General features: G+C 42.3%; 1 protein-coding gene across 1 annotated transcript in view; it reads left to right on the forward strand.

The window, feature by feature from the left end:
- Window positions 1–21786, forward strand: part of LOC126284222 (calcium release-activated calcium channel protein 1-like) — a 153337-nt gene that overhangs the window by 96157 nt on the left and 35394 nt on the right. The gene's annotated exons all lie outside the window — the stretch shown is intronic.

Here is a 21786-nt window from a genome sequence, read left to right on the forward strand (position 1 = left end):
GCTGACTGCAATACTGTAGTTCAAATTCTGAAGGTGGCTAGGGTAAAATACAGGGAGCAAAAGGCTATTTACAATTTGTGCAGAAACCAGATGGCAGTTATAACAGTCGAGCGGCATGAAAGGGAAGCAGTGGTTGGGAAGAGAGTGAGACAGGGCTGTAGTCTCTCCCGGATGTTATTGAAAAAAAAAAAAAAAAATTGTTCAAATGGCTCTGAGCACTATGGGACTCAACTGCTGAGGTCATAAGTCCCCTAGAACTTAGAACTACTTAAACCTAACTAACCTAAGGACAACACACACATCCATGCCCGAGGCAGGATTCGAACCTGCGACCGTAGCGGTCGCGCGGTTCCAGACTGAAGCGCCAGAACCGCTCGGCCACCAGCGGCCGGCCCCGATGTTATTCAATCTGTATATTGAGCAAGCAATAGAGGAAACAAAAGAAAAATTTGGGGTAGGAATTAAAATCCAGGGAGAAGAAATAAAAACTCTGAGGTTCGCCGATGACATTGTAATTCTGTCAGAGACAGCAAAGGACTCGGAAGAGCAGTTGAACGGAACGGACAGTGTCTTGAATGGAGGATATAAGATGAACATCAACAAAAGTACAATGAAGATAATGGAATGTAGTCGAATAAAGTCGGGTGATGCTGAGGGAATTAAATTAGGAAATGAGACACTTAAAGTAGTAAAGGAGTTTTGCTATTTGGGGAGCAAAATAACCGATGATGATCGAAGTAGAGAGGATATAAAATGTAGACTGGCAATGACAAGGAAAGCATTTCTGAAGAAGGGAAATTTGTTAACATCGAGTATAGATTTAAATGTCAGGAAGCCATTTCTGAAAGTATTTGTGTGGGGTATAGCCATGTATGGAGGTGAAACATAGACGGCAAATAGTTTAGACAAAAAGAGAATAGAAGCTTTCGAAATGTGGTGCTACAGAAGAATGCTTAAGATTATGTGGGTAGACCACGTAACTAATGAGGAGGCATTGAACAGAATTGGGGAGAAGAGAAATTTGTGGCACAACGTGACTAGAAGAAGGGATCGGTTGGCAGGACATGGTCTGAGGCATCAAGAGATCACCAATTTAGTATTGGAGGACAGCGTGGAGGGTAAAAATAGTAGAAGGAGACCAGTAGATGAATGCACTAAGCAGATTCAGAAGGATATAGGTTGTAGTAGGCACTGGGAGATGAAGAAGCTTGCAGAGAATAGAGTAGCATGGAGAGCTGCATCAGACCAGTCTCAGGACTGAAGACCACAACAAAAACATCACGGAAACTAATTACTGCACGGGTACTAAACTTGGTAGCATCAACGTCCAGAGTACGCGGTGCACGATTTCCATGCGCCACACCGCCAGCGTCCAGTTCCAGCTATGACCACCAGGCGCCGTGATCAGTCGTCGTGATTCCTAGTCTCGCACACCTGACCAGTCACAGTGCACCTGTTTACGTGTCAACATGAGCTTGGACAAAAGGAGCAGGGTTTTATTGGTGCTCTGTTATCAGAACATCAGTAATGCTGCAGCTGCACTCCAAGAATATCGCTGGCTGAAAGAACTATGGAAGGATTCTCTTTCTCCATCTGCTGTGCGGAGCATGATGACTAGTTCGAATCAACTGGAGAACTGGGTGCCACTTCACGACTGGTTCAACCGTCCAGTGTTTGATGAAATCACTGTTGCTATGGCAGACAACGTTGCGCGCAATTCCCGGTGCTGTGTCACGACAGTTGAACATCCTATGGTCCACTGTACGAAAGGTGCTTCAAACCATTCTCAAATGGTATCCGTACAAGATCCTACTCCCAGTTATTTCTGGTTGTGGGCCTACCTGAAGGACAAGATTTACCCGGTGAACAGTCACACAGGTGCTGATCTAAAGCGCATCATATCAAGAAAGGGAGCCAGCATACCTACGAACATGCTTCGTTCTGCTATCCAGAATGCAATCCTGCGCTTTCGGACTCTTCCGGACACTGATGGGCCCCTTATTGAGCCCCTTTTGTAGCAGTAATGGTAGCGGTATGTAGTGGAATCATGTACCGTAGCAGCATACTGAAAGTGCTTAATTGATTCTGAATTATTTCAATTCCCCATGTCATTGACATTAAGGCTACCAAGTCTGGTACTTGCACGGTAATTAGTTTCCGTGTTATAACTTGTTAAACAGGGAAAGTTTAATTATAACCACGTGGTATAAGGCCAAAATATGACATTTTTAATAATCATCTAAGACAAAAGAAAAGATGCCCACGATGCAGTTATCTGAATGGGATGGAAATCAGTAGATGTGGTGTACATGTACAGTGAAAAAAGTGACCCCAGTTTCAGAAACATTGGATGCGAAAAAGTTTGGTCCACCTCTGCCCCTTATGCAAACAGTGATTCGGCTCGGCACTGACTGATAGAATAGTTGGATGTCCTAGTGACGGATATAGTGCCAGATTCTATCCAACTGGTGCATTAGAACGTCAAAATCCTGAGTTGGTTCGAGAGCTCTGCCCATAACTCTCCAAACCTTATCAGTTTGGGCGAGATCCGGCGTCTTTTGCTGGCCAAGGTAGAGTTTGGCAAGCAAGAAGACAAGCAGTAGAAACTCTCACCGTGTGCGGCTGGGCATTATCTTGCTGAAATATATATATAGCCTGATATGAAGGGCAACAAAACAGGGCGTAGAATATCGTCGATGTACTGTTGTGCTGTAAGGATGCTGAAGATGACAGTCAAACGGTAAGAAATGGCACCCCAGACAATCATTCCTCCTAGCCGGCCCATATGGCGTGTGACGGGTGCCAGTCTGGTTCGTATCCCACTACAGCCCTGCGCGTATCCAGACACGTCTTTGCTGGTCGTCGGGGTTCACTTCGAAGCTGGAGTCATCACTCAAGACAATTTTATTCTAGTCAATGACATTCCAGGCCGAACACACGTCTCGAGACGCCTCAGACAGCGGTAGGGATACCAAACTGACTGTCGCTCTCCATAAGGCTCGACAATCAGGAATGATGGTGTGGGGATGTCGTTCCTTTTCATAGCAGGACTCCTTTGGTTGTCATCCGCGGCATCCTTACAACACAACGGAACGTCGACGATATTCTACGCCTCGTTTTGTTGTCCTTCATGGCAAGGTATCCGGGACTCATATTTCAGCAAGATAATGCCCGCTCCACACGGTGAGAGTCTCTACTGCTTTTCTTCGTGTTTGCCAAACACCACCTTTGCCAGCAACGTCTCCAGATGTCTCCCCAACCGATAACGTTTGGAGCGTTATGGGCAGTGCCCTCCAACCGTCTTGGTATTTGGAAGATCTAACACGCCAATTGGACAGAATTTGGCGCAATATACCCCAGTACGACATCCAACAGCTCTCTCAGTCAGTGCCAAGCCTACTAATTTCTTCCACAAGAGTCAAACGTGGGCCAAAGCGTTGCTGAATTGCTCAGTTTGTAGAGCTCTTTTTCTTGAATAAATCATCAAGTTTTCTGAAATTGTTATTATTTGTTTGCCTGAGCATGTACATCACATTTACCGATTTCCACACTATTCGGATACTTATTTCGTGGAGTTTTTTTTGTCTTGGAGTGTATAAATTGATTTCCAGTTAGCTGCAAAATATTTTATTTAACTTACGCTGGTCATATTTCTTCACTACAAGCTTGTTTCGGTTAGTATGCTACTGTCAAATGTCCCTGTTGATATTACAATTAATATAACGTACTAACGTATATGTTTGTTTCATATACAGTTGTTTTACAGTTTTACTTACGGATAGACATTCATAATGCATCTCAGAGCGGATATTTTTCTGATGAAGTTGTATGAATCAGGTAATTTCGTATGTACAGATTACTGTCCTTGTCAAATAAAATGACAGTCCTGACTCCAAAAATGTTATAATATGTGTGAAATCTCATGGGACTTAGCTGCTAAGGTCATCAGTCCCTAAGATTACACACTACTTAACCTAAATTATCCTACGGACAAATACACACACCCATGCCCGAGGGAGGACTCGAACCTCTGCCGGGTCCAGCCGCACAGTCCATGACTGCAGCGCCGAAGACCCCTCGGCTATTCCCGCGCCGCAGTCCTCACTCCAACGACGCTTTATGTTTACAGAGTAAATAATATCTCTGAAGGACAGAGATAGTAATTGTATATCATAAATATCATACTTTTGTTGTTAGGAACAAAACTAAGATCAGAAAAGACAAAAGCCCACTATTATTCCAACCCATGGGTCTTCAAAATTTCATGTAGCGATTCCATTAAGTTTTGTATAGGGTTAACGGTGAGAAGCTTTACAATTATATTTAAACAACATACTATAAATTGTGAAAGCAATTACTGAAGCTTCTACTTACACCTAAAGGACCAAAACCACACAACAGAACAGACCAAAAATTTAAGCGTGCCCTCCCGCGGTCGTTGTCACAGCCAAGAAATATGCCTATTTACACCAGAGGCAAGCAATTAAGCAAAGGCTAATGAAGAACATCTACTTCCACCAATGAAAAGAAATAATGCAAACAGCAATAAAGAACGCCTAACACCCCTCCTCATAGGCCTCAGTATCCTATCAGATTACGGTAACATCCTCTTCCGCCAGTATATAAAAACCCAAACCCCCCCTCATTCACCGAGCGAGGTGGCGCAGTGGTTAACACACTGGACACGCATTCGGGAGGACGACGGTTCAATACCGCGTCTGGCCATCCTGATTTAGGTTTTCTGTGATCTCCCGAAATCGCTCCAGGCAAATGCCGGGATGGTTCCTTTGAAAGGGTACGGCCGGCTTCCTTCCCCGTCCTTCCCGAGACCGACGACCTCGCAGTTTGGTCTCTTCCCCCAAACAACCACAACTCTCATTCAACTATTAGCAAAAACACCCTCAGGAAAGCCATATGCAGCAGTGGCCGAGACGGAGAATTTTAAACGTTGAGAATGTGGTCACATACTCAAAAGAATTTTATTGTACATTGAAAATGGTTTAAAAATTCTACATGGAATACCTAAAGGCTCTACGATCAACATTTTGGAAACATTGCAAATTTACATAGATACGAATAGATGTCCCACCGACATTCTCAACGAACAAACCGATTTGAAACGCAAAAATTATTTCGAAAAGATTATTAAAATTTTACAAAAAGAAAACCAATAAAAAACACTCGACACTTACAAACGACAGACAACCTGTAACTGCAGTTAACAACAAAATTCTAATATCTATTACGTGCAGCCGCCATCTCTGACCACCAGAGATGTTGAGAGATGTTGTTTACTCTATAGACATAAAGAATCGACCGAGAATCGTTATTTTATCTATCTAATCTATTGATTCGTACAACTTCACACTAGTAAATTATGCGCTGTAAGGTGCATTACGAAAGCCGCTCCACTTGGACGCAACAAAATAAAACAGAGAGAGAGAGTAAATAAAAAGAAGAAAATTATCTGAAACGAACCTAGACGTAAGTAGGGTATTCTAGCATCAACAGGAACACTCGACTTTGGCATACTAGCCAAGACAAGCTTGTAGTTAAGAAATGCGACTAACACAAGCCAAATAAATGATTTTGCAGCTAACTGGCGGCCATCGTATATAGAAAGAAAAGTATTTACACTACTGGCCATTAAAATTGCTTCACCACGAAGATGACGTGCTAAAGACGCGAAGTTTAACCGAAAGGCTCTGAGCACTATGCGACTTAACTTCTAAGGTCATCAGTCGCCTTCAACTTAGAACTAATTAAACCTAACTAACCTAAGTACATCACACACATCCATGCCCGAGGCAGGATTCGAAGACTGCAGTGCCTAGAACCGCACGGCCACTCCGGCCGGCTTAACCGAAAGGAAGAAGGTGCTGTGATATGCAAATGATTAGCTTTTCAGAGCATTTACACAAGGTTGGAGCCGGTGGCGACACCTACAACGTGTGACTTGTGGAAAGTTTCCAACAGATTTCTCATACACAAACAGCAGTTGACCAGCGTTGCCTGGTGAAACGTTGTTGTAATGCCTTGTGTAAGGAGGAGAAATGCGTACCATCACTTTCCGACTTTGATAAAGGTCGAATTCTAGCCTATCGTGATTGCGGTTTATCTTATCGCGACATTGCTGCTCGCGTTGGTCGAGATCCAATGACTGTTAGCATAATATGGAATCGGTGGGTTCAAGAGGGTATTACGGAACGGCGTGCTGGATCCCAGCGGCCTCGTAACACTAGCAGTCGAGATGACAGGCATCTTATCCACAAGGCTGTAACGGATCGTGCAGCCACGTCTCGATCCCTTACTCAACAGATGGGGACGTTTACAAGACAACAACCATCTGCACGAACAGTTCGACGACGTTTGCAGCAGCATGGACTATCAGCTCGGAGACCATGGCTGTGGTTACCCTTGACGCCCCATCACAGACAGGAGCAGCTGCGATGGTGTACTGAACGACGAACCTGGGTGCACGAATGGCAAAACGTCATTTTTTCGGCTGACTCCAGGTTCTGTATACAGCATCCTGATGGTCGCATCCGTGTTTGGCGACATCGCGGTGATCGCACATTGGAAGCGTGTATTCGTCATCGTCATACTGGCGTATCACCCGGCGTGATGGTATGGGGTGGCATTTGTTACAAGTCTCGGTCACCTCTTGTTCGCATTGACGGCACTTTGAACAGTGGACGTTACATTTCAGATGTATTACGAGCCGTGGCTCTACCCTTCATTCGATCCCTGCGAAACCTTACATTTCAACAGTATAATGCACGGCCGCATGTTGCAGGTCCATACAAAGTTTTTGATGTACTAGAGATCATAACGGAAGTCAACACTTTGAATGCCGTCGACAATACGACGATAGCAAAAGATTTTTTCTGAAACCATGGTTTTTTCTGAAACATATAGGTGGTAATAAAATTAAACTAGGGTGGCACATGTGTTCTCCGACTGCTTTAAAAGTTCACTGTTTTCCATATGCTCTTTTCGGTGAAGTTCAAAGCCAACTACAATTTCAAACTGGATTTTCTGACTATAATATAAGATGAAATAGGTACGTAAAATAAAATCTCGTATTTAGCCTTACTTTGCATCGTAAATGTAACTTCAGTTTATTACACTTGTCGTCTAGCACTTTTATCCAAATTCGTAGTTTTGAAACACAGGTCACAGTAAACCTTTTAAAAATTTAATTGACGGTCGCAAAACTCGCCGACCGCAATTACAAAATAAAATGAAAATTAAACAATTGAAGGTGTCTCTAAACTTCTATGTGTCATACAACATCGGGAGCTCCCCAAATGCTATATTTATGTGAATCAGTATTGCCAACCTTATGAACGTGATGTGACTAGAATAAATGAATACATGTACCAATAGGTAAGCATTCACGACGCAGAGTTTTTGAAGCACATTTCCGTGCCATCCTTTGATTAATCAGCATTAAAACTGCCGCCATAAAATATAATATTATTCTATAAAAACTTGAGCCGCCTTCCAAAATGTGCTGAAACATGACGAAGAGATATCAAAAGTACCTAGGCAGTAATGCTGTCATTTGCTACAAGCAAATATTCAAATTTAATTTTCACTCGAAAAAAATATTTTCAGAGAAGTTGTTTTTCTTTCTCGGGGTGCGGGGCCTATAGCCGATCCAGGGCCCCTCGGCAGTTGCCTACACTGCCTAGTGGATAATAAGGCCCTCATTTTACAGGTACTCAGACGGGAATCGTCTGTGACGACATGACGGGGCAAACGTCAGTACGTGCATACAGTGCACCGACACGAATTGTTTGGCAAGGGGCGACAGCAGCCCGCTTTTCAAATATCTTCATTGGGTTGCCTATCTGCAGGCGCCAACTAATTTGATACGGCATGTGAGGCATAGCCTTAACAATGATTCTTGAAAACAGCACAACTTGCAGGTGCAGTCTCCAATAGAAGGGTTCTGGAAACCATTAGCGAGTTAGCTTTCACCGTTGATACGAAGCCATAATATATAGCAGTTTCTCACTGGTTCTCTGATAACCTATCGTGGGACCCATATGTGTCAATGGTAGAGAAAGCATTAAATTGTGGACTCTCGTAGCGTCAAAAGTGGCTTAATTTGTCCAAAACCACTGATAAAACTCTCGTATAGACACCACGAGTTGATAGATGTCATTCTACTTGTAGCTGATGGTTTTTGTGTTGGTGTTGTGGTGGTGGTGGTGTTCAGTCCAAAGACTGTTTTGACGGTAGCCTATCCTGTACGAGCCTCTTCATCTCTGCAAGTTTTATCCACCTGAACATCCAGAACAATTCGAACTGCTATGAGACCCCAGTGTCAACCTCACAGCCCGTGGCCTACCGTGCATACAATTTGCAATGAAACCGTTGAATGATTTCACATGACATCCTGTGCTGAGCTAAAGAGTACTCGGTCTCGGGCTACTCGAGGAATTCTAGGGCGAGAAGCTACATCACCCACTCAAGCACACTCACTACTCGGGCGCATCAGCTGTGCCACTGCTTTTAAGATGACGTACCCAAAGTAGCTAACATTAAATTGCTCTTTGCGTGCAAAGTAGAGTGACAAAATTTTCCAGGCTGCCATACAGGATGTTGTGTACATAGTTCCGCGTAGTCAGTGCATACACAACTTTCCCACTAGACCTCGCCCCGCTAAATATTAAAATCAATTTCGATCAGTCGTCATGAGGGAAACATTAATTCACGTCTTGACGTTGCGTCCACTGCTCCACAGATTTACTTCGCGTGACACTGGAGGCGAGAACAGCTGACACAGCTTCGTGAAGACATGAATACAGTTTTCTCAAAATGACAATTGTCTAACGACAAGATCTTTGAAACTGCTTGCAATAATTATCATTTATTGTGATTTGAACTCTATTATAAGTAAAAATCTAATACACAACAAAATTAACATCAAGCACAAACCGAAATCATTAGATTTGCCTGACAACTGCTTTCACTCAATAGAATTTTTGAAAAATGTGTGTAAGGTGTGTATGTTGATGTGTTTTAAGTGTAATCACTGCGCATAAAAAAGAATTAGTGGTAGAGAAGATTAATGAAAAGGCTTTCGTGAAATGGTAAGTTGTCATATTTTTCGCGATTAACGGGCATTATGAGTGTAAACTAACTCGCTGGACATTACAGTGAGAGATCGCATTTATAATCCATTGGACAAGCAAACAATTAACTATCATCTGCGAATAACTCCACTCCAGGGAATTATGACCGATAACATCGAAAGCGATCGATATCTCGACAAGTAACAGTCACTGTCATTTTCGGACCTTATCCCATTCGTGCCTTGAAAATGGCAGGGGTTTACATATGGGAATATCGGACTTTTGACGAATTTATCCAGCTGCTTTCTCGGGTGTTATTAGAGCATACAACACCGAGCGAGGTGGCGCAGTGGTTAACACACTGGACTCGTATTCGGGAGGACGACAATTCAATCCAGTCTCCAATCATCCTGATTTAGGTTTTCCGTTATTTCCCTAAATCGTTTCAGGCAAATGCCGGGGTGGTTCCTTTGAAAGGTCACGGCCGATTTCGTTCCCAATCCTTCCCTAACCCGAGCTTGCGCTCCGTCTCTAATGACTTCGTTGTCGACGGGACGTTAAACACTAACCACCTACCTACCCTAGAGCACACAACGTGGTGGGAGAAGCTTAACTTCTCCTTGGGCAATATATTGAACATAATAGCCAAAAAGGCTAGGAAATTCTCATTATTACGTAAACAACTGATGTGCTGGCAAACACATTTTTTAAACCACGAGTCTTTAAAACTACGAAATATTGTTACTTTGTTCCAAAGTCTACGTCGCAATACCACCGTACTTGTATCTGAATCTGTTTCTGAACAACCTGATTGTAAATTTGCGATGGCAGGTTCAAGGCTTGTAACCATCATTACTCCCCTGTCGAATTATTCTTTCTGAAGCTTTTCAGCACGCCGTACAGACTGTGCCCACGCTACAGGTGGGATGTTGTCTGTTGTCTCATGCACAAGCGATTCAGTGAATGTTATCTTGAATTTTTTTCCCACATAGCCTTATCCTTTGCCCAAATTAATTCCGTAAGGCTACATTAACAATTACACGTGGGTAAACGCAAACCCCATTCACGTGCAAGGAAGTAAAGTTTGTCCGTGAGTTGTATAAATTAACGAGCTGTAGGAGATCGGCACCAGTCTGGTTGATACTGTGCTTAATATTTTTAGTTTTAAGCCAGGGAAAAATATCCGCTTTTCTGGTGTTTATACTTGGTGTTTTCTCTGTAACAGTTGAATTATAACTGGCAATGGCCGACTTCGAAGCAAGGTATGACAAGAATTGTGAATCACGTCACGAAACTGACAGCGTTCATTTCCGAATAGTAGTCACTGCTGTTTTCCTTACACATAAATACCAGTTTATTCGCAGAAACACAACCAGACATAGAGTCAGCACGTAGAATAATTATCCGAGAACATAATCCTACGCGGACTTTAGGACTGGCAGTACGATCACTCATTTTCCAGCAGATCTTCCTGGAATGATTCTAATTAACCCATGTTCCGTCAAGCTAATACACTGTCGAAGTAGCTCCTTCTCTTGGGCCGTGAATCTTTATGTGGATATAGTTCGTGCTTCACCTACGTCACTTCTTTGAACTAACAACTCTCTTCTTAACGTATCAGGAACAAATGTCTTTTAAAATTCTTTACATTGACCAAGCTCATTTTCCCTGCATAACTTTAAAACGTTTTTGTGATGTCGGGCGTTCATCATTCACATGGAGCACCTTAAAACATCGTTGTTAAAACCACCAATTTATGTTACAGGTTCCTTACGATTTCGATGCTTTCCAGGCGAGACGAAACCAACTTTTTCTACGCTCTGACACTATCATTTCTTGCCGACACCACATGGTTCTGGAGTCCGTTCTTGTGTCTTCAGCCGGTCGTGTGGCCGAGCGGTTCTAGGCGCTTCAATCTGGAACCGCGTGACCGGTACTGTCGCAGGCTCGAATCCTCCCTGGGGCGTGGATGTCTGTGATGTCCTTAGGTTAGTTAGGTTTAAGTACTTCTAAGTTCTAGGGGACTGATGACCTCAGATGTTAAGTCCCATAGTGCTGAGAGCCATTTGAACCATTTGTGTCTTCAAATGTCAACAGTAGGACACCAGCTTTCAAATTCACGTTTGAAAAAGTTATAATTGCTGTAAATAACCCACTTCGCCAGCTTTTGAAGCACTTCACATTTATTGCCGTCACCAGATTCTTTTTTTTCTAATCGCACTTAAACGTTTAAAGATACACATTCACACCTATACTGCTAGAAGAAAAAAAATACCAAAAAAAAAAAACTGACAGTGAATGAATAATTCGGCTATCGCGCAGTACGGCAACAGTGTAGAATGTAGGAGCGAGGTTCCCGCTTGTCTAACTCGCTGCTACCCGCTCGTAATTTATGTATGTATGGTATTCTGCCTTACGGCAGGTCTTGTCATGGGTTAAGCCTCTTCCACTTTTGTCTGTCCATTGGCAGTCTTTTCATTTCTGAATATTTGCCTCCTTTGATATTGTCCAGCATTTTATATCTTCTTTTTCCTCTTCCCCGCTCGGAAAGAGAGTACATATTATTGGCTGCCAGTGGGTAGTGGAGGATGATGAGAAGAATAGCTGAAAATTGGTCCGCCTTCCAACATGACGCGGACTTTAACATCACACTCCACTCAAAATACTATAACTTCACTTTACTGCGAATTAATCTCATTGAGGCAGAAGCTTGAAGAAAGACGCCAACTATCCTACGAAAAGAAAGCCTTCATACCAAAGTTTGAGACCCAACATTACGTGATGAATACATGAATATGCTAGAAACCCCAAGGTATCTCTCCTCTGTGAACGATAAATACAAGGTCAGATTAGTTACAGCACAGACAGAGGCACCCGAACGCTTTACGCGAATCGAACGGGAAGAAGCTCTAATATGTGGTGCATGGGGGAAGTACCCAACGTATTGCTCTACACAGTGGTTTGTAGAGTATAGATGTGAATGTAGATACGTGGTTCTCTGTGGTCTCCAGCACCGCCAGGTCTTTTCAGTCACCCCTCACTGAAGCAGTTTATTCAAGTGATATGATACAATGAAGCGCCAAAGAAATTGGCACAGGCACGCTTATTCAAATACAGAGATAAATAAACAGGCACAACACGGCGCTGCGGTCGGCGCAGTTGTTGATCGGTTATTGCTGCTACAATGGCAGGTTAGCAAGATTTAAGTGAGTTCGAACGTGGTGTTGTAGTCGGCGCACGAGCAATGGGATACAGTATCTCCGAGTTAACGATGAAGTGGGGATTTTCCTGCACGACCAATTCAAGAGTGTACCGTGAATATCAGGAATCTGGTAAAACAGCAAATCTCCGACATCGCTGCTGCTGGAAAAAGATCCTGCAAGAACGGGACCAACGACGACTGAAGAGAATCGTTCAATGCGACAGAAGAGCATCTGCAAATTGCTGCAGATTTCAATGATGGGCCATCAACAACTGTTAACATGCGAACCATTCAATGAAACATCATCGATATGAGCTTTTGGAGCCTAAGGTCCACTCGTGTACCCTCGATGACGGCAAGACACAAAGCTTTATGTCTCGGCTGGGCCCGTCGACACCGACGTCGGACTGTTGATGAATGGAAACAGGTAGCCTGGTCGGACGGTCTCGTTTCAGATTGTATCGAGCAGACGGACGTGTACGGGTACGGACACAACCTCATCAATCAACGGCCCCTGCGTGTCAACAGGGGACTGTTCAAGTTGTTGGAGGCTCTATAATACTGTGGGACGTGTGCAGCTGGAGTGATATGGGACCCCAGATACAACTAAATATGACTCTGACGGTGATACATAAGCATCCTGCCTGATCACCTACATCCATTTATGTTCATTGTGCATTCCGACGGACTTGAACAATTCCAGCAAGACAAAGTGACACTCTATACGTGCACAATTGCTAGAGAGTGGCTCCAAGAACGCTCTTCTGAGTTTAAACACTTCCGCTGGCCACCAAACTCCCCAAAAATTAGCATTACTGAGCATATCTGGGATGCTTTGCAACGTGCTATTCAGAAGAGATCTCCACCCGCTCATTTTCGGAAAGCCCTTCAGGATTCATGGTGTCAGTTCCCTCCAGCAGACATTAGTCGAGTCTACATCTACATGGATACTCTACAAATCACATTTAAGTGCCTGGCAGAGGGTTAATCGAACCACCTGTTCCAATCTCGTATAGTGCGCGAAAAGAAGAAACACCGTACGAGTTCTGATTTCCCTTTTTTTATCATGGTGGTCGTTCCTCCCTGTGCAGGTCGGCGACAGCAAAATATTTTCGTATTCGGTGGAGGAAGTTGGTGATTCGAATTTCGGGAGAAGATACCCCCGCAACAAAAACGCCTTTGTTTTAATGATATCCATCCCAAATCCTGCATCATTTCAGTGACACTCTCTCTCCTATTTCACGATAATACAAAACGTACTGTCCTTCTTTGAAATTTTTCGATGCAATGCGTCAATCCTATCTGGTAAGGACCCCACACCGAGCAGCAGTACTCTAAAAGAGGACGGACAAATGTAGTGTAGCCAGTCCCCTTAATAGATCTGTTACATTTTCTAAGTGTCCTGCCAGTAAAACGCAGTCTTTGGTTAGCCTATTCCAGTACATTTCCTATGTGTTCCTTCCGCTTTAAGCAGTTCGTAATTGTAATTCCTAGGCATTTAGTTGAGCTTACAGCCTTTAAATTTCACCGATTTATCGTGTAACCGAAGCTTAACGGATTCCGTTTGGCACTCATGTGGATGACCTCAAACTTTTCGTTAATTAGGGTAAATTGTCAATTTTCGTGCCATACAGATTGTTGTCGTTGTGGTCTTCAGTACTGAGACTGGTTTGATGCAGCTCTCCATGCTATTCTATCCTGTGCAAGCCTCTTCATCTCCCAGTACCTACTGCAACCTACATCCTTCTGAATCTGCTTAGTGTATTCATCTCTTGGTCTCCCTCTACGATTTTTACCCTCGACGCTGCCCTCCAGTACTAAATTGGTGATCCCTTGATGCCTCAGAACACGTCCTACCAACCGATCCCTTCTTTTAGTCAAGTTGTGCCACAAACTCCTCTTCCCAATTCTATTCAATACCTCCTCATTAGTTATATGATGTACCCATCTAATCTTCAGCATTCTTCTGTAACACCACTTTTTGAAAGCTTTTATTCTCTTCTTGTCCAAACTAGTTATTGTCCATGTTTCACTTCCATACATGGCTACACTCCATACAAATACTTTCAGAAACGACTTCCCGACACTTAAATCTATACTCGAAGTTAACAAATTTTTCTTCTTCAGAAACGTTTTCCTTGCCATTGCCAGTCTACATTTTATATCCTCTCTACTTCGACCATCATCAGTTATTTTGCTCCCCAAATAACAACACTCCTTTACTACTTTAAATGTCTCACTTCCTAATCTAATTCCCTCACCATCACCCGACTTAATTCGACTACATTCCATTATCCTCGTTTTGCTTTTGTTGATGTTCATCTTATATCCTCCTTTCAAGACACTGTCCATTCCGTTCAACTGCTCTTCCAAGTCCTTGCAATTGGTTTTGATCTTCTGATGACTTCACTAGTCGATAAACGGCCCCATCATCTGCAAACAACATAAGACGGTTGCTCAGATTGTCTCCCAAACCGTTTACATAGATAAGGAACAACAAAGGGCCTATAATAGTACCTTGGGGAACGCCAGAAATCACTTTAATTTTACCCGATGACTTTCCGTCTATTACTACGAACTTTGCCCTCTCTGACAGGAAATCACCAATCCATTCACATAACTGAGACGATATTCCATAAGCACGCAGTTTCACTACAAGCCACCCGTGTGGTACAGTGTCAAAAGCCTTCGTGAATCCAGAAATAACGAATCAGTTAGAAATTTCTCAATAGCACTCAACACTTCATGTAAGTAAAGATCTAGTTGTGTTCCACAAGAACGATGTTTTCTAAATCCGTGTTGACTGTGTGTCAATAAACCGTTTTCTTCGAGGTAATTCATAATGTTCGAACACAATAGATGTTTCAAAATCCTGCTGCATATCGGCGTCAGTGATGTGGGCTTGTAATTAAGTGGATAACTCCTACTACCTTTCTTAAATATTGGTGTGACCTGTGCAACTTTCCAATATTTGGGTACGGATCTTTCGTCGAGCGAACGGTTGTATATGATTGTTAAGTATGGAGCTGTTGCATCAGCACACTCTGAAAGGAATCTATTTGGTATACAGTCTGGACCAGAAGACTTGCTTTTATTAAGTGATTTAAGTTGCTTCATTACTTCTACGTTACTCATTGTTTGCAGCTGTTCTTGATTTGAGTTCAGGAATATTTACTTCGTCTTCTTTTGTGAAGCCATTTCGGAAGGCTGTCTTTAGTAACGCTGCTTTGGTAGCACTGTCTTCGATAGTATCTAAAATGCTATCGCGCAGAGAAGGCACTGATTGTGTCTTGCCGCCAGCATACTTCACATACGACCAGAATCTCTTTGGATTTTCTGCCAGGTTTCGTTGTGGTAACTATTATAAGCATTTAGCATTGAAGTCTGCGCCAAATTTCGAACTTCTGTAAAAGATCAACAATCTTGGAGATTTTGCGTCTGTTTAACTTTGGATTTTTTTTTCGTTGTTTCTGCAACAGTGTTCCGACCCGTTTTGTGTACCAAGGAGTATCAGCCCCGTCGTTTGTTCATTTATTTGGTATAAATGCTGCCGATACTATTTCTTTGAATTCAAGCCACATCTCGTCTACGCTTATATTGCTAATTTGGAAGGAGTGGAGATTGCCTCTCAGGAAGGCGTCAAGTGAATTTTTATCTGCTTTTTTGAATAGGTATATTTTTGGTTATTTTTGGAGGATTTGGGGATTACAATATTCAGTCTCACTGTGTTCATTAATCCCTGTATCCGCTTTGATGCTCGTTATTAGCTCAGGATTATTTGTTACTGAGCGGTCAAGTGTGTTTTCACAACCGTTAACTGTTCACGCAAGTCCATGTCACGTCGTGTTTCGGCACTTCTGCGTGCTCGCGGGGGCCCTACACGATATTAGGCAGGTGTACCAGTGCCTTTGGCTCTTCAGTGTACATACAGCACACACGAGGTGTGGCTACAAAATTACAGCACGGATACCGTGACAAAAATAAGTATGCATGCGGCAAAGGCGAACGACCAATAGCTGAGAAACGTGGAGCCGTCTCAGTGGAATGCGGTATCTGTAGTGCCTGTAGACAAATCGGTGTGACCGTGGCCTTCGTTTGTGCAAGACCCGTTATTTTGTTTTGCCGAAAAATTGATAAGTGTAATAATTGGACAACGAATTGACAAGATGTTCCAGTAAAAACTTGGAAAAAGTGCTACTAAAACAAATCTTTTACTAAAAGATGTGTATAACATAGACTGTTTATTACGTGCGAGAGTTTTTGAGTGGTTCGAGCGCTTCCGAGATGGACGAGACGTTGAAGAATACTCACGCCTGGGAAGCCCTTCAGCATCAAAAACGCATGAAAATAGGTAATCTAATTCGATCTGACCGTCGGTTAAGTGTTCGACCGATTGTTGAAAGCGTAGGAATTGACAAAGAATGCTTAAGACAAAATTTGTATAACCAAGTGTGTACGAAACTGGTGCCGAAGATGCTCCCGATCGCACAAAAAGAAATTCGTAAAAAGTTTTTTAAAGCATTTTAGAGTCATATGATCAACATTAGAGCCCAGAAAACTGGACTCTCGAAAACTCGACACTCCGGGACACTCAACAAGCCTGACACATTTTTTGGCTTTCAAGAAAGAAACAAAACATAAACGCGCGCGGTATTTTTGTAAAAAGCTAATTTAATTTAAAGTAAAAATCATGCTCATAGACTATTACAGAGCATTGAATATATAGCTCTGAAATGACAGTAATTATATTTAAATAAATCCTAAACTATCATAAAAAGAATAAAACATAAGATATTGCTGTTGCAAAATAACAGCACTTTGATTAATAAGTGAAACAGCTAACTTAAGCTTAATTTGAATAAAGCTCAGTTTCATTAAATAAAAACAGTATCTCAGAGTTAATGATTTAATACAGTTAAATAAAGTTAATACAGTATGCCTAATACTTTCAGTCAAAAATTACGCAAGTAGCTGGTTTTAATTGGGTATTACACCCTAAAAATATTTAATTATTTGAAAATAACTCATCATCATCATCATCATCATTTAAGACTGATTATGCCTTTCAGCGTTCAGTCTGGAGCATAGCCCCCCTTATAAAACTCCTCCATGATCCCCTATTCAGTGCTAACATTAGTGCCTCTTCTGATGTTAAACCTGTTACCTCAAAATCCTTCTTAACCGAATCCAGGTACCTTCTCCTTGGTCTACCCCGACTCCTCCTACCCTCTACTGTTGAACCCATGAGTCTCTTGGGTAACCTTGCTTCTCCCATGCGTGTAACATGACCCCACCATCTAAGCCTGTTCGCCCTGACTGCTACATCTATAAAGTTCATTCCCAGTTTTTCTTTGATTTCCTCATTGTGGACACCCTCCTGCCATTGTTCCCATCTACTAGTACCTGCAATCATCCTAGCTACTTTCATATCCGTTACCTCAACCTTGTTGATAAGGTAACCTGAATCCACCCAGCTTTCGCTCCCATACAACAAAGTTGGTCGAAAGATTGAACGGTGCACAGATAACTTAGTCTTGGTACTGACTTCCTTCTTGCAGAAGAGAGTAGATCGTAGCTGAGCGCTCACTACATTAGCTTTGCTACACCTCGCTTCCAGTTCTTTCACTACGCTGCCATCCTGTGAGAATATGCATCCTAAGTACTTAAAACTGTCCACCTGTTCTAACTTTGTTCCTCCTATTTGGCACACAATCCGTTTATGTTTCTTTCCCACTGACATTACTTTCGTTTTGGAGATGCTAATCTTCATACCATAGTCCTTACATTTCTGATCTAGCTCTGAAATATTACTTTGCAAACTTTCAATCGAATTTGCCATCACAACTAAGTCATCCGCATATGCAAGACTGCTTATTTTGTGTTCACATATCTTAATCTCACCCAGCCAGTCTATTGTTTTCAACAAATGATCCATAAATAATATGAACAATAGTGGAGACAGGTTGCAGCCTTGTCTTACCCCTGAAACTACTTTGAACCATGAACTCAATTTACCGTCAACTCTTAACTGCTGCCTGACTATCCATGTAAAGACCTTTAATTGCTTCCAAAAGTTTGCCTCCTATTCCATAATCTCGTGGAACAGACAATAATTTCCTCCTAGGAACCCGGCCATATGCCTTTTCTAGATCTATAAAGCATAGATACAATTCCCTGTTCCACTCATAATACTTCTCCATTATTTGCCATAAGCTAAAGATCTGGTCCTGACAACCTCTAAGAGGCCTAAACCCACACTGATTTTCATCCAATTTGTCCTCAACTAATACTCGCACTTTCCTTTCAACAATACCTAAGAAGATTTTACCCACAACGCTGATTAAAGAGATACCTCTGTAGTTGTTACAACCTTTTATGTTGCCATGTTTAAAGATTGGTGTGATTACTGCTTTTGTCCAGTCTGATGGAACCTGTCCCGACTCTCAGGCCATTTCAGTTATCCTGTGTAGCCATTTAAGACCTGACATTCCACTGTATTTGATGAGTTCCGACTTAATTTCATCCACCCCAGCTGCTTTACTGCACTGCAATCTATTGACCATTTTCTCCACTTCCTCAAATGTGATCCTATTTCCATCATCATTCCTATCCCATTCTACCTCGAAATCTGAAACCTTACTGATCGTCTTTTCACCTACATTGAGCAACTCTTCAAATTATTCCCTCCATCTGCCCAAGGCATCCACAGGATTCTCCAGCAGTTTTCCTGACCTGTCCAAAATACTTGTCATTTCCTTCTTACCTCCCTTTCGAAGACGGCTAATTACACTCCAGAATGGTTTTCCAGCAGCTTGACCCATAGTCTCAAACCTGTTTCCAAAGTCTTCCCAAGATTTCTTCTTGGATGCAGCAGTTATCTGTTTGGCTTTGTTTCTTTCTTCAACATAACTTTCTCTGTCTACCTGAGTTCTAGTATGTAGCCATTTTTGATACGCCTTCTTTTTCCTTTTACAGGCTGCCTTGACTGTGTCATTCCACCAAGCTGTTTCCTTCATCCTACTTTTACACACTACTGTTCCAAGACATTCTTTAGCCGCTTCAAGTACTGTGTCCCTGTACCTTGTCCATTCCTTTCCTAATGACTGTAATTGACTACATTCAACTAACTGGTACCTTTCTGAGATAGCTGTTATGTACTTGTGCCTGATTTCCTTATCCTGAAGTTTCTCCACTCTTATCCTCCTACATATGGACCTGACCTCCTGCGCTTTCGGCCTCACAATTCACTGCAGATTAAATAATGATCAGTGTCATCAACGAATCCCCTGAATATACGTGTGTCCCTCACAGCCTTCCTGAATTCCGGATCTGATATTATATAGTCAATGACAGATCTGGTTCCCCTGCCTTCCCAAGTATACCGGTGAATGTTATTATGTTTAAAAAAGGAGTTTGTGATTACTAAGCCCATACTGGCACAGAAATCCAAGAGTTGTTTCCCGTTCCTGTTGACCTCCATATCCTCTCCAAATTTACCCATAACCTTATAACACCCTTCTGTTCGATTTCCAATCCTGGCGTTAAAATCACCCATGAGCAGAACACTGTCCTTGTCCTTTACTCTAACAACTACATCACTGAGTGCCTCATAAAAACTATCCATCTTATCTTGATCTGTCCCTCCACAATGCGAATACACTGACACAATCCTAATTTTCTTGCTTGACACTGTCAAATCTATCCATATCAGTCGTTCGTTAACATACCTTATTGCAACTACGCTGGGTTCCATTTCTTTCCTGATGTAAAGCCCTACACCCCATTGTGCTATTCCTGCTTTGACTCCTGACAGGTAGACCTTGTATTCTCCCACTTCCTCTCCTTTCTGACCACTTACCCGAATGTCACTAACAGCTGAAACGTGCAACCTCATCTTACTTGCAGCCTCTGCCAGCTCTACCTTCTTCCCAGAGTAGCCCCCATTGATATTAATAGCTCCCCATCTCAGTACCATTTGTTTGCCAAGTCGTATCTTAGGAGTCCCTGGTTTGTCAGTTAGAGGTGGGACTCCGTCACCTCTAAAGGTCCGAGGCATTTTGCTCTGATTGTTGCCAGCATCATATTTAAAGTACCAGGGAAGCAGGTTGCTAGCCTTACTTGCCCCAAGTCCCATTCCGTTTTACCCCTAACGGCTGAGGGACTAACCAGTGGATTTGGTAGTCTTTGCCGCCTGAGCACACAGGTGACCTCGACTCAGAATATGTCCGAGATGCCCAGCCTTATTCCAAAGTAACTGGTATCCCGACTGTCGGGACCACTTACTTGGCCACTCATACGTTGCCCCTGGTTCATGAACTAGGACATGACTACAGGAACCCACACCATGAACCACAATTAAATAACTAATACAGTAATATATTATACAGTACTAAACTAGTACTAATATTTCGAAACTGAAAATTTAACATTATGTATGTATTTAATTCTTTATTTTATAAAGATTTTTAATATTGCTCTAAATGCCATTATTAGGGTTGTGTCTTTAGAAAGGTGCAAATGTCGCCCGTCTGACTGGATTAGTGAATATGAAGTCATTGATGACTGGTCGGATATCCAATTCATCCAAAACATGTCGGTGGGCATGAAGAAAAGCCAAGTTGTTCAAACACTTCTGTTCCATTGTTGATCGGAGACATGACTTCAGATGCCAAATGGCGCTAAATGATCGTACTGTTATTGCTGTCGTGATTCGAACTTCTTGGAGAAGCTTAATGCACTTCACTACTTCACATAACATTTCTCCAACTGCAGGCACTTGTGCCATGTATTTTCTTACATCACTCAAGTTTTTTAAGACCAGTTGTTTTTTATTAGCGATATCGGCTAACATATTCAAGAGTAAGCTCAGTCTCTCAATGTCTGTCATTTTTGAAAAACTCAATTGATTTTTCCAAATTTGTTTCACCTCTGTTTACTAAAAGCAAGCATTCTTGTTGAACTGTAATGACCTGTGCGAGTACAGTTGAAGTAAACCGCTCAGTAATGAAAGATTGCACCATTCCACAAACTTCAGTGTAAATAGCCTAGAAGTATTCCTTTGAGGTTTTGAAAGTGTACCGTGAGCTGGCTTCATTGTGTTCATACTTCTTTGGTATACTTTGATTCCGAGGAAGCAAAGGATCATCAACTTGTGAAGATTTTTCTTTTAAAACCAATTCCCAAAAGTGTTCAAAACTATCACGCCTTCCATTCAATATACAAATCAAGACCTCATATATTTTTTACAGATCAGCAATATTTATATGAGGGCACTGATTTTTTTCATTAAAATCCTCTACTGGGTTCAATGATTGGCAGTTGTTGTTGTTGTTGTTGTTGTTGTTGTTGTGGTCTTCAGTCCTGAGAGTGGTTTGATGCAGCTCTCATACGCTACTCTATCCTGTGCAAGCTTCTTCATCTCCGAGTACCTACTGCAGCCTACATCCTTCTGAATTTGTTTAGTGTTTTCATCTCTTGGCATCCCTCTACGATTTTTAC

The sequence above is a fragment of the Schistocerca gregaria genome, chromosome 8, assembly GCF_023897955.1.
Source record: "Schistocerca gregaria isolate iqSchGreg1 chromosome 8, iqSchGreg1.2, whole genome shotgun sequence".
Classification (NCBI taxonomy): Eukaryota; Metazoa; Arthropoda; class Insecta; order Orthoptera; family Acrididae; genus Schistocerca; species Schistocerca gregaria.